Source organism: Chelonia mydas, chromosome 3 (assembly GCF_015237465.2).
Source record: "Chelonia mydas isolate rCheMyd1 chromosome 3, rCheMyd1.pri.v2, whole genome shotgun sequence".
NCBI classification, from domain to species: domain Eukaryota; kingdom Metazoa; phylum Chordata; order Testudines; family Cheloniidae; genus Chelonia; species Chelonia mydas.
In genome coordinates this window covers 105869853-105883760 of record NC_057851.1, presented here as the reverse complement: position 1 = coordinate 105883760, position 13908 = coordinate 105869853, and the positions used below count along the sequence as shown (strand labels likewise).

Here is a 13908-nt window from a genome sequence, read left to right as displayed (position 1 = left end):
AGGAGTCTGAGTCTCCACCTCCAAAAATAATAGAAATTAACTCCTTCCCATATAACTGAAGTCCAGTAAACAGCTTTCTAAAGTTAAAGTTATGGCCATAGACATTTGTATACTTAGGCACCTTAAATTTTATATTAATAGTTTTATGTATCCTCTCTAATTGTACTTTATGTAGGTGTTAAAATTTATTTTTAAAAGACCAAGCACACAAACAAGAATACTCCTTGCCCTTCATTCCAAAATATCTATGTGTCGCTGCTTCACTGAGCCCAAGAACCCTGATCCACATGCGGTACTGAGATACGCTTCACTGTACGCAGACAAAATGACCAAAAAATAATACCATCAATGATAAAATTTACAGAAAGACAAAAGAAACCTGAGAACATATTAGAGTTTGAGAACATATCAGAGTTTGATTTAAGAATATTTACTGTGTATATTTTGACGTGATGCTCACAATTTGTATTTTAATGGTTATAAAAAGCTTTAACGTTTTGAATCTCAACATCTCATCACTAAATAATTAGTCTGACATTCCTTCCCCATAATTTCACCCAACTGTGAAATTTTAAAAAGGATAAAATTTGAAAAAAAAATGCGTAAGACCCCACGTTTCACGCAATTGTGGTAATTTAAAATCAATAAAAGTCTAAAAATGCTTAAACATTGATATTATCTGTCAAAATTATAAAAGAATAAAAATCTAACTCTTCCAAACCTATTTCTAGTTAACACTGTTTTCGAGGGATGAGGGAGGGAGAAATCGCTATCCACACAGGTCAGAGACCATGTTACAGCTGTGCTTACAGCAAATGTGTTTTAATGTAGCTATCACTGATGTGGTTTCATCACAGTAGGGATACGGAGCTCTAAAATCTTTGCAAGGGGCTGTTACAAAGTCATACATATATAGTCTAGCTATTTCACCCTGGAGGAATAGAACCCCAAAACACCTTCTGTTTCATGGATTAGATACCACTGTGATAAGTGCAATATAAAATCCTTAAGCAGATATTTATAGATTTTATATAGGCTATTTTAATCCCAATCGTACTAAAAGACATTCTCTACTGGCACCGCTACCCATTGGCCTGTTGGAGGATCAGACTCCACACTGAGACGTTAGTAGGCTACCAGGTATCTAAACACCAGCCCACCCACCACCCCATAGTTTCTCATTACAGTATTCTAGGCAACACCCTTTTCTCCTCCACACAAACGTTCTCTCTGCCTGTATTTACTAAGATATCTATGGGTCCAATCCGACACCCACTGAAGTGAGTACGAGGCCTGTGTGTAATATCCTTAGAACAGGCTAAGGAAAATATGAAATCAAGTTTTGTAGAAGAGGTGAAGCACTTCCCACCCAACTGCAGGTGCTGAAGCTAAATAGTTCATCCATCCACCATGTGACTGGAATATGCGGCCCATAATGTATTTTTAAATATTAATTTTAAATATGAGAGCAAGAGCGCACGCTCATACATGAATTCATTTCAGATTCTAAATATCTACCTGATATTTCAGGACTCATTCAATTTGGTTAATGGGTTTTCAACAGCACATCATCTCTGTAGTACGCATGGTAACGTGCTTTAATTGACTTATGCATTAAAAAAAAAAAAAGAGCCTTCTTCGTCTAGTAGAATTATAGGTCATCAAAAAGATACGGATTTTTGTGAAAAAAAATCGAACCATTAAAGCAACGTCTGCTCGTAAACAGCAGCCTCTAGATGTAAGGTTGTACAGGTCTTCGGGTCTCAAAACAATACCTAAATCTGAAATAAAATTGAAGGTGTCCGTATGCAGTTGAATCCAATAGCTTGGCTGCAATTGCTTAAGTATTTGCATTAAGAACCTAGTGCTTTAGAACTACTCTGTCAAAATTCCTTCTATGCTAAAGTACATTTAACACTCCTTATTTCCATGCCCAGTAAATTTATTCATAATATTTTTCAAATACACATTTCCATACTAGTATTAACAGGACCTAAATACATATTAATACAGTACAATCAAATCAAAAGACCTGCTTTACTAATGTCTCCACAATATTGGCTGACATAACAGATAGATACCGCTAATATCTTGGTGTTATCTATTGAGCCACTACTCTTATTCATGCTGTCATGTGTTTCTTTCAGCCTATACCGACTCAAGGAAGTGGCAACACAGCCACATTTTGAGACACTCCAACATGAGTGAAAACAGAGGTGTCTGACAGCTAAGTAGTAAGTTATATCTAAACTTAAAATGAACATTTCAATAATTCTTTACATTATATGCATTGCATATATGCAGAATAATGTTTAATCCTCCAATTACTGCAAATGCCTATAAGCAACCTTGCGTTCAAGACCAGGCAAATTCACTTGGCCAGTAAACCAGAAAAGAAAGAAGTGTGTACAGTCTTGTCTATACTAGAAAAGGTTCCAGTACAACTATCCCAGCAAATTCTCCTAGGGTAGATGCCACTGATACCAACAAGAGTATGCCTTGTCAGCATAGCTTATACTGGTTCTCCAACAAAGTAAAGTTATAATGGCAAAAACACTCTTGCCAATATAACTGCACATACACTAGGGCTATTGAAAGCATAGAAATGTTTAAAAAAAATACATTAACATTGCTAATCAACATTGCTATACTGGCAAAAAATTCTAGCGTAGTTTTCAGGATTAGCTGTTTTGTTACAAAACCAGAGGGCAAAATTGGAGCCAAAGGATCTCTCGTGGTCCTTAACATCTTGCATATAAATGCAAATATATCCAGGTTCTTCATTACCAAGGCACATAGAGCAAATCAATGACATAGCTCTAACTCTGAATTTTTTTGTATACTACCTAATTCAGTAAAATGTCAACCAGCGTCTCGCACCAGCACTGCCTATTACTGTCTATGCCCTACTCATCTCTTCGTCTGTGGTTCCTAGCCCCCTTTACACTCTAATGAACTGGGAAATGTGTATTCTTATTTATGAATATAGTACATGCCTGTGTTTATGGTGAGTTACTTGCTAGGGAGCTAGATCAAAGAGGATTGTTAAAGAAACCAAATCAAGAAAGGTGTCAAGGCTGACCCCCCACTCTGGCACTGAGTGCAGAAGATGGGGGCCCACAAGGATTCTAAAAAATAATACTGGCAACTCCAGGCTTCTATTAAACTTCCAAGGTTACAGCTCCCCCCCCCCCCCCCGCCAAATCCTTTGGTGGCAGCATCTACCCATCCAAGTGCAAAAACCCCTTTGAGAACCCAGGAAGGCGCACTTGGGAATTCCTTCCTTCCTGTGGGGTACCCTCAAGCCCTTTTACGCCCCCTCCAGGGAAGAGCTGAGAAAGAAAAAGTAAATCAGCTGTTGCCACCAGCTAATTAAAGAACATGGACAAACCTCTTAGGGACACAAAAATCCAATCCTGTTCTTAAAAAAAGACAAATTTTATTAAAAACAAAAAAAGATAGAAAATAAATCTAGAATGTAGGCTTTTTGCTAGATTTAAAAAAAAAAAAAAATTACACGGATTAAGCATCAAGATAGCTTTCTTGAGGTCCAGCTTAAAGGTTAAAAGCAAAACAAAAGCACCCGGGTTAGCACAGAGGAGTCCACAAGCCATAAAGAAATAAAAAAGATAAACCTAATCGTGTCTTCCTAGACATTTCCTGATCTACTTACATATCTGGGGTTTTAAATGAGTAGCTTCTGAGTATGATCTGATGATTTTCATACCTGGCCCAAGCTCTTACAGCATAGCTGCAGCCCCTTCTCTCCGGGAGAACAGACAGACAAAGGGGAAGTTTTTTTCCCCAATTTTAAAAAGTTCTAGACTTCCCATTAGCTCTTTTGGTCAGGTGCCCACTCCCCTCCTTTGACCTATGGACTTTTTAACCCTTTACAGGTAAAGCAAGTAGAGAACAGCTACTAACAGGGATTTTATAAATAACTGGATGTCCATAAAAGGGAGTTTATACACACACACACACACACACACACACACTTCATTTATCACAAAAGGCAAAACAAGGCCCAGATAAGAAGTATCCCTGCAAAACATTCAAACACAATAGCAAGGTTTCTAGCCATGACAGGAAGATAGAGGACAAAGCAAACAAAATCATTATAGACCCGGGCTCAGAAAAGAAAAGGGGATGGGGGGTTGACCAATTTGGCAGCAGCTGCCTAACGGATGTCAGTCAAAAGCTGAAAGACTGGGACTGACAAAGAGACAAAGTCAGAAGGAGGTTTCCTGCAAGCCTAGAGTCCATGGTATTATGCTTTGCTTTACCTTTTTAACCCATTATACGGTACCCCTGATGTCTCATAACGGTGCCCCCTTTTGAAAAGGCTGTCCCTTTGTCACTGCCAACATTTTCTGGTTGCCTAGCTTATCAAGCGGAGAATGCGTCCAATGGGAGTCCAAGCTCCTTTGGACCTGCTGAAAAGCCACACTGAGAAACAGAGGTGCTGAAGCCAGGGACCAGCCTTGGAGTAAGGGAGTCATGGGGCTCCCTCTTGAGAAAAATGGAGGGCCAGGGATTATCCTGTGGGACCATGACTCTTTCATATAACTTATCTCATTCATATACAGTTCCATATATTCTAACTGAAGTACACTGTAAGAGTTGTATGAATGATAAGTTACAAAATTGTATTGCACTGTACCGCTTTGCTTTTTTCAGCTTCTGGCATAACCACAGCATTACTCTGAAGTTGTTTTTTTAATTTGTTTGTTTCTTTGTCATCACAGCGCTTTTGACCTTTCAGCACATTAACATCCCACTAAAGGGATGTTACTGTTTAAAATAACTATTATTTGTATTACAGGAATGCCTAAAGGCCCCAACCAAGATCAAAGCCCCATTGTGCTAAGCACTGAACAAAACATAGTAAGAGATTCTAGAGTCCCTGCCACAAAGAGCTTACTGTCTACACCAGTGATTCTCAACCTATTTACCATTGTGGGCTGCATATGCAGCTCTGTGTGTGTTATGTGGGCTGCATCCACACAATATATATACACACTACCTGTATGGCCCTGAGGATGTCACATGGGCTGCACCTGTGTGTTGATTGGGCTGTGGGTTGGGAACCGCTCATCTAAACCGATAGGACAACCATGGGGTGGAAGAGGAAATAGAAGCATGAAGAGGTGAAATGACTTTCTCAAGGACAAACCTAATCTGTGGCAATGCTGGGAGCAGTCCAGTGCTCATTGTCCATTGGAAACACTGTCTCTCCAATGCCCAATTTATGGTGGGTTATAGTCTGGGATGGTAGCTGAAACCCAGGTTCAAGCTGCAGAGCAAACTTTTATTGCCTGAGTGAGGCTTAGGCCTTGCCTAAGTGAGAAAGTTACACCGGCTTAACTAAAAAGGTGTTATTTTTATAGCAGTTTAATTAAACCAGTGAAAACCTCTTTGTTGACACTCTTATTTCAGTTTAAAAGTAGCATATTTCAGTTTAGCATAAACTGATTCCTAATTGACTTAACCTAAAACTAAAATATGATATTAGTTAAAATTAGAGGGGGAGGAGGTATTTTTATTTCTTTTAAAAACCACACTTGGAGGTAAAAGGTACAATTTTATGTAGACAAGACCATCAGCAGTGGCGGCAGAGTTCTAGAGCGCACAGCCAAAAGAGCACAAAAGGAATATGACAAGAGATTCCCATGCAAAAAAAGAATTCAGGTTCAAAGGTGTTTCAATGAAGTTCAGCTAACAGCTCCTTCCTGTCTATCCCCATCCCCCCCACATACATACACATGATCGCTCTTTGTTTACATAAATTCTACATATTTTTTTAAAATGCCAAAAGATCTGGAAGTGAACAGTTAAGGAATCCAGCCAATATCTCACCCCATAACCCTTCAACAGTCACTGTCACGCCACTGTAATTAATTTTGCCTCCCTTATTTCATTCTGTAATTTAAATGTATAGTCAGTACTGTGTAGAAAAAAAGATGACCATGCTTTTGTGCACCACTGGTGCACAACTGTGATAAATCTTGTACAAAGTATGTTTTGTAAGGTATCACTGGAAAAGTTGTAGTCTGTTGAACAATATCCTGTTTATGTGTGTGTTTTATCATTGTATATGAAGTTATGGATCTTTGCTATGTGTTTGTATCCCAAACATGTTGTGTTCTACCCACAAGACAGATTTACATCAAGACCAACCAGGGTCAATGGGCCATTAAAGAGAGTCAGCTTCCAGTGGGACCCTCCTGCGGATGCCTCAGACACATATAGACAATGGAGGCCCAATGACTCAGCAGGGCACATAGAATATGTGATCCCTGACTCCATGTTTGAGACAGTAACTTTCCATGCAAATGGACTGGGAGGTATAAACTGGAGACTGTAACATTGCCTTCTTGCCTCTTTCCTGTTCCACATCTCTGGACTATGATTTCTAACAGGGAAGCTCTGAACTATGGACTGAGGACCCCCAACCTTTTGGGTGATCCAGAGAGACTTGCTGCAAGCTAGCAGATTTAACAGCACTACTATTATCCTGATCTATAGTATCTGAAATCAGCTGCAATGTATGTGATTCACTTTAACCATTTAATAATTCTCTTCTTGTCTTTTTTTTTTTTTAAATAAATAAATAAATATTTAAGTTAGTTTACTAAAGACTGGCTACCAGCGTGGTGTTTGGGTAAGATCCAGACGTACCTATTGACCTGGGGTGTGTCTGGTTCTTTGGGACTGGAAGAACCTAATATATGTGATTTCTGGTTTTAATAATCATTTATCACAGAAGTCTGGTTTGTCTGGGTGTTGCACGAGGGGCTAGAGAGCCTGAAGGGGACTGTCTGTGGCTTCATAATAAACTAGTATAGAATTTTGGAAACAGACATCTGTTACTGGCTTGGTGAAATCTTACAATAAAACATGCTCTGTTTTCTGACAGTCTGACCTGAGGAGACTGGCGCTTTTAGATGTGTCCCATTCCAGGCAGCGTGACAGATACCATGCTAAAGCCCTCATCTTACAGTGATAAAGGCAGGTGGACCTCATGCCCCAGCCCCAATGAATTCAATGGGGTTGAAATCTGCATGGCTATTCAAAATAAATATTGCACCAGACCATGCGCCTTGGTTTTGGTCCCTTTGTGTAAAGGGAGCATAGAGATACCCTAAGAGCGTAAGAGAGGATAGTGGCTATGTATAGTCAGTACTGTGTAGAATGTATAGTCAGATCTGTGTAGAAGATCCTGCTATCATCACACCTGATGGAAGTGGTTAGTAAGGGGTCAACAGGAGGCACAGTGGAGGTCTACCATTCTGCAATGATCAGAGTACTCTGAAGCAGCCTTCAGGAGCCATTTTGGCAGCCAGTTGGGCCAAAGATCCAGGGAGCAGGCTGAGAGCCACTTTCCCCAGTAACCCCTGACCCAAGCACCGGTCAGCCACACCTAGATAAAACACCCAGGGCATGATCCAACTGTCATTGATTTCAACAAGAACTGATGGGAACAGAACTACCCGAGCATATTTATGAATCTACACAAAGCTATTTTGGTTTGGTTTTTTTTAAAACTCTGCCAACTTCTCCTGATGACAGAAGTTTAGCTGGAAAGCTAGTCCCCTAATATGGCTATTTTGCTACCTCTGGATACTACCACAATCACAGGCAGAAGAAAGATCAACAGCACTGATACTGCCCAGTTACTGTAATGACTGTTTGACCAACACTCTCTCACCAGATAATCTTTGCTCAAAAATACCAAGAGAAGAGAAACTTCATGACATAACAGATTTGACGTTTGTCCTAGTGCTCCAGGTCACCAGTTTCAATGACAGGCTAGTCCCACAAAGACTGAGCAAATTAAAACCGCTACTACAATTGCACAGATTGTTAGAAGTCATGCCAGGATGGTTGGTGTGCTTTTCTTTGGAAATACAAGTATGGACACTTAAAAGAACGTGTATATCCCTGTAACTATTCTGAAAATATTCAAACACACTTTCACCCACTCTGAATTTTGGCTCCTGCTTCATATTAACAGTCAAGAGTCTGAACAACAAAGCAACATATTCCAAAACAGAATAGTGACTAATTTTCAATTTTGAAGCACATACTCCAAAACCTGAGTGTACTAAGTTCTACTTTCCAAACGGATCCCAGAGTGTGAAAATTGCTCCATCAGATAGCTGAGGCCTAAAAAGAGGAATACCAGATTGAACAGAATGGCTAAAAGAGGACTCCCACCAATCAACTTTCACACAGGTTATTTAGTATAGTAAATGAAGTTGCCAAATTCCTTTAATTACAGATTAAAATGCCAGGATTGCACAGGTATCTGCCATCATGTCTACTCCATGCAACATGTAGAGAATCTGGGCAGAGAAAGGCCATGCTGTATGTAGCAAAAAGCTGACAACGTACACCACCATAAATGAACTGGGGACTAACACGAAAGAAAATAAGAATCTAGCTACTGTTCTTCCTTTCCTCAGGCAACAACAGCAGGACGCACAATCGAATCAATATGGACTGTGGAGGGTAATAGCAGCGAACATTGGCAGGCTCAGATCAGTTCTTTGACTGCAGGGCGTGCAAAGGGATGGCTCACGGTTACAAGAATACAACCACAGAAGCACTAACTCCAAAATGAGATACAGTCTCCCAGCTCAGGAGTAAGGTAGCAGGTCAGAGCTTCTGATCCGCACTTCCAGATATTAAACAGGAATCCTGCAAGAATTCAAAATTCCAAAATTGCATTAATGTTTCTCCAAGTGCTGAGGGTCACAGCCGAGGACAATTAAAACACCAATGAAAAGAGTGAGGAAAGTTCCCACATCTCTTACATAGTTCTGTTGCTTCAGCCTGTCAAGCTGTAGAAACACCGTAAGAAAAGAAAAGTATTCTCACTCTGGTGTCCTGGCAGCATTCTGTAAACAGGTCATTTTTTTTCTGCCACTTAAAAGCCTCATGCAATTTTAGCTGGACAATGTATTCTTGGTTTCCTGCCCTACACTGAAAAAATGGATAAGACAATCCACCCCGGAGGGGGCTGCATTTCCGTCAAAGGAGCATTAGACGGAATTAGACTTTGTCTGCACTGGCACTTCATCAGCAAAAAAAACTTCTGTTAAACAAGGGTGTTTAAAGAAAAAAAAAAAAAAAAAACACACACCACACCCCCCAAACGACAGAAGTTTTACAGACAAAAAGTGCCGGTGTGAACAGCGCTTTGGCGGCAGGAGCACTCTCCTGCCAACAAAGCCGCTGCCACTCATGGAGGTGGAAGTTTTTTTTGTAGGCAGGAGAGACCTGTCCTGCCAACAAACAGCAGCTACGCTGCGTGCCTTTTAGCGACATGGCTGTAGCGGCACAGCGGTGTCACTAAAAGCCTCGTAGTGTAGCCATAGCCTTAGTGTTTATAACTTGTCCATCAAACAAATTATGTTAGAGTGCAAAATATTGTTCTTATAAACAAATTAGTTACAATAATCCACATAAGATGTAATTAAACCATACTAAGTCTGGCAGCATTGTCAGTTTAAAAGAGTCCCCAGAATGGTTCTGTAACAGCCTGAGTATCTAGATTTATTTTTAATATATATATTATACATAAAACGCGCACACACACACACACACACCCCAAATTACTTTACTTGCAAATCTATAATGCACAACACTGTAGTATCTAAACACTTCCCAAGTAAGCAAGATCTGCAAAGTGAGGACCCTAGTGGACTTCATAAAGTCTTCTGTTCTCCCTTCCTTGCTACAAGCAGCAGGACATGCAACAAAAGAGGAGAAACCACTCCGTGTACACATGTATGTGTCTAAACATACATGCACCTATTGAGAGACTGGTCATCCTTGCCTAGCCTCATAGCAAGTGTGAAAAAAACAGGACACTTTCAGGAGGTGAGGGGATATAGTTACGTATATAAGACAAAGCCCCCTATTATTGGGATATCTGGTCCTCCTAGGCTAGGTAGATATGTAAACTAGAACAAACCTAATTTCTATACAGTAACTCCCCACTTAACATCCTCTCGCTTAACATTGTTTCGATCTTACGTCCCTGCTCAATGACACAACATGCTCCATTTAAAGTTGTGCAATGCTTTGCTAGAACATCGTTTGGCTGCCTGCTTTGTCGACAGCTTGTAGCCCCTCTAATCAGCTCCCCGACATCCCGTCCCCCCCGCGCCTCCTGCCTGCCAGTAGACCCCGCGGATCAGCACCCTCCCGCTCCTCCCCCCGCCTCCTGCCCATGGCAATCAGCTGTTTTGCAGCGTTTAGGAGGGAGGGGGAAGGAGCGAGGACACAGTGTGTAGGCTCCCCCTCCCTCCCCCGCCTCTTGAAAGCCGCAAACCAGCTGATTGCCATGGGCAGGAGGTGGGGGAGGAGCGAGGACGCGCCCTGCGTGCGGAGTAAAGGGGGAGAAGTGGGGGGGGGGAAGAAGAGGCAGGTTAAGGGTGGGGACTTGAGGGAAGGGGTGGAGTGGGCGGGCCGAGGGTTGAATCCTCCGCCCCCGGTGCTTGCAGAGTAGGAGAAGCTGCTGCTGCTGCACAGCATGCTTCTCCTAGCCTACAGCACCTTCAGCCTCCTTGCCTGCCTCATTGTCTTCAGTGCCAGTGGGCTGTGCCTGTGTGAGGTAAGGCAGGGGAACCTCCCAACTATAGTACTGTACAGCAAAAAAAAAATTTCCCTGGAACCTAACCCCCACATTTACATTCATTCTTATGGGGAAATCGGATTCGATTAACATCCTTTCACTTAAAGTCGCATTTTTCAGGAACATAGCTACAACATTAAGTGAGTTACTGTACTAAAAAGTGATTCCCCAACCCCTGAATAGGTCTTATGAACAACAAATGCAGAACACGCAAGCCGTAGCACTTCAGTGTAGACACTACCTATGCTGATCGCAGGGGTTCTCCCATCAGCACAGATAATCCACCTCCCCAAGCGGCAGTAGCTAGGTTGAAAGACTAATTCTTCCATTCACCTAGCACGGTCTACACTGGGGATAGAGTCGTAATAGTTACATCTCTCTAGGGTGACCATATTTCCCTATGCTGAATACGGGACACTTGGTAAAGTGACTCACATTCAAGCAAGTTTAACAGCAATCAATCTTACTGACATTCAAATTAACATCAAGTTGACTGAGCCCGTTAAAAAGAAATACTACGTAGTTGGATTCTTTTTTTATTTACCTTCTTATCTTTAAGGCTTTAGAGTTCACACAGGGAGGGATATCACACACACACACACACGCCCGCCCCCAGGACAGACCCACCTCTCCTAGTACCATGTCTTCTCGAGGAAACATGGGGGAGCATGCAGGGGAGCCCCCACCACCACTCCTGTGTGGCTAGAAGCAGCTTGTCCTTTCCTGCCCGCACCGTGTCAAAAGGCAGCTAACACCTCCAGGCTACTGCTGGCCACTCACATAACCCAGCTGCCTCCTGTCCCCCAGCTACAGTGTGGGCAGGAAGGGGTTAAGCCTTAAGGATGCATTGTGCACTAGGACCCAGGGAACCTGTCTGCAGGGACTTCAGCAAACTGGGCCAGAGAGGTGGCTCAGCAGAGGAGGGTGCCTAGGGGACAGGGCAGCCTGCGCTCCCTGGGGGCAGGACCCAGGATGGAGAAGGGAGGGTAAAGAGGGTGCTAAGCCCCTGCCCTGGGGGCTGCTGTGGAGCCTGCCGGTTTGGGGCGTGAATAGGCTGGATATCACTCCCTACCACCACCACCACCACCCCCCCTCCAGAGCTTAGCTGAGGGGAAGAGAGGCTTCCCAAGCCAGCGCTGTGCAGGGCTTGGCTCTTCCTGGCCAGAGGGTCTTGGGCTTTCCTAGGGCGGCAGCCCAGCAAGAGGCAGCAGGGGGAAGGAATGAAGAAGCCTGCCGGCCAGACTGTTGATGAGCTGAGCGCTCCAACCAAGGGCTGGTTCTCCACTCAGCACTGGGAGCAGGACGTGCCCTGCTGGGGCAGAGTGGGGAATATAGAGAGCAGTGGGGCATGAGTGGAGGAGCAAATGGGCAAAGCAGGGACAGGACAGCAAGAGGGGAAGCATGTAAAGGACCGATGAGTGGGCAGCAGAGGTCACACGTAACTGTGGCACCTGCCTGCACTCACCAACCCACCAATCACCGCAGCTTGCAGCCAGTGCCCACCAGAAAACTGGACTGGGCGGGGGGGGGGGGAGGGAGGAAGGAGAGAACACCTTCTGGCTGAGAGCATGGCAGTGCGGGCTCACTGATGGACCAGCGGGGGGGAGAACGGCCATTCCGTGCGCTTCATCTTCACCCCGCCACCAACCTTGCACACCCACCCCGCATTCTTTGCCACTTGACCCCCCCACTCACTGCGGGTGGGAAGGCAGCTGGCGAGCAGGGATCCTGCCAGTAGCAGGACCCACCAGTACTGATGGGGGCAGGGGGAGAAGAGACAGAAAATACTGGACAATTTGCCCATTTTTAAGAAAAAGTCGGAACACCTGCAGGAGAACTTAAATATGGGACTGTCCCTTTAAAAATGGGATGTCTGGTCACCCTACATTACTTGGGATGAAAAATCCACATGAGTAATGTAAGTTCCCAGTGTAGAGCATCCTAAAATAAAAACACAAAGTAATTCCTTCCTTGGCTGAGAAGGAGCGCATAAGGTTCAGATAGCAAATAAAGTCGAAGAACCAAAAGAAAGCCATATACAGTACTTTGGAAGTGAAATTAGATTTTCATTTTAAATAAGTCAAGCTCAAGAAAGCTAGCCAACTGCTGCTACACCCACAGAACTCTGCATGCTTATTTGTGGCTGCCCAACTGGGTGGGGACCTTTTCACGTTGACGCACAATTGTAAGATTTTCCAGCATATTCATGAAATGGCAAACCTCCCCCTGCTTGCTCATTTTAGCAGCTCAACCACAGTTTTCAATTTTACACACACACACACACACACTCACACTCTCTCTCTCTCTCTCTCTATCTAAAAACAAACCTTGAAGAGGGTAGGGAGGCGGTAGGAAAGAGAAATGTACAGAGACTATAGAAAGAACAGCTAGCAAACCCAAGCAGGGATTTTCAAATTCAGAGTCAGATCCAGAACCCAAGAAGAGGTGTGTGTATTAAATGTGTCATACCATAAAGGAGGGCAAGAGGCAGTAGGCTGATGACCCTAAGTCATTTGTCCAAGATGCACTCTCTCTCTCGTCCCCATTTACCTAATGCACATAGATTTAGTCTAGCTATATTTTGACTTTTTAAACAAATACTGAATGACAAAAAAAGTGTATGCATTTTCCCTGCCTGGTATTTCATTCATTCTTGAGAATGAATTCTGTTTACAATCGAGACAGCTGCTATTCAAGGCCATAGACTGTAAGCCATGCAATTTATTTGGGAAAGGAGAGCCTTTAGGTCCTGCAAAAATCACAGGTCCCCTGACTTTTCAGATATTAAATACTAAAGAATATAAGAATGGCCATATTGGATCAGACCAATTGTCCTTCTAGCCCACTATCCAGTCTTCCAACAGTTAACACTGCCAGATGCTTCAGAGGCAATGAAAAGACCAGGGCAATTATTGAGTGATCCATCCTGTCTTCCAGTCCCAGCTGCTGGCATTTAGAGGGTTAGGGATACTCAGAGCATGGGATTGCATCCCTGACCATCTTGGCTAATAGCCATTGATGGACATGTCCTCCATGAACTTATCTAGTTCTTTTCTGAACCCACTTATATTTTTGAACTTCACAATATCCCATGGCAATGAATTCCACAGGTTGACTGTGCATTGTGTGAAGTAGTATTTCCTTACGTTTGTTTTAAACGTGCTGCCTATTAATTTCATTGGGTGAGCCCTGGTTCTTGTACTTTCTGGAAGAGTAAACACTCCCTCCACACCATTCATGATTTTATGGACCACTATCATATTCCC

General features: G+C 43.0%; 1 protein-coding gene across 2 annotated transcripts in view; it reads right to left on the bottom strand.

Moving 5' to 3' along the window:
• Positions 1-13908, bottom strand: part of UTRN (utrophin) — a 594587-nt gene that overhangs the window by 547310 nt on the left and 33369 nt on the right. The window lies entirely within an intron of this gene.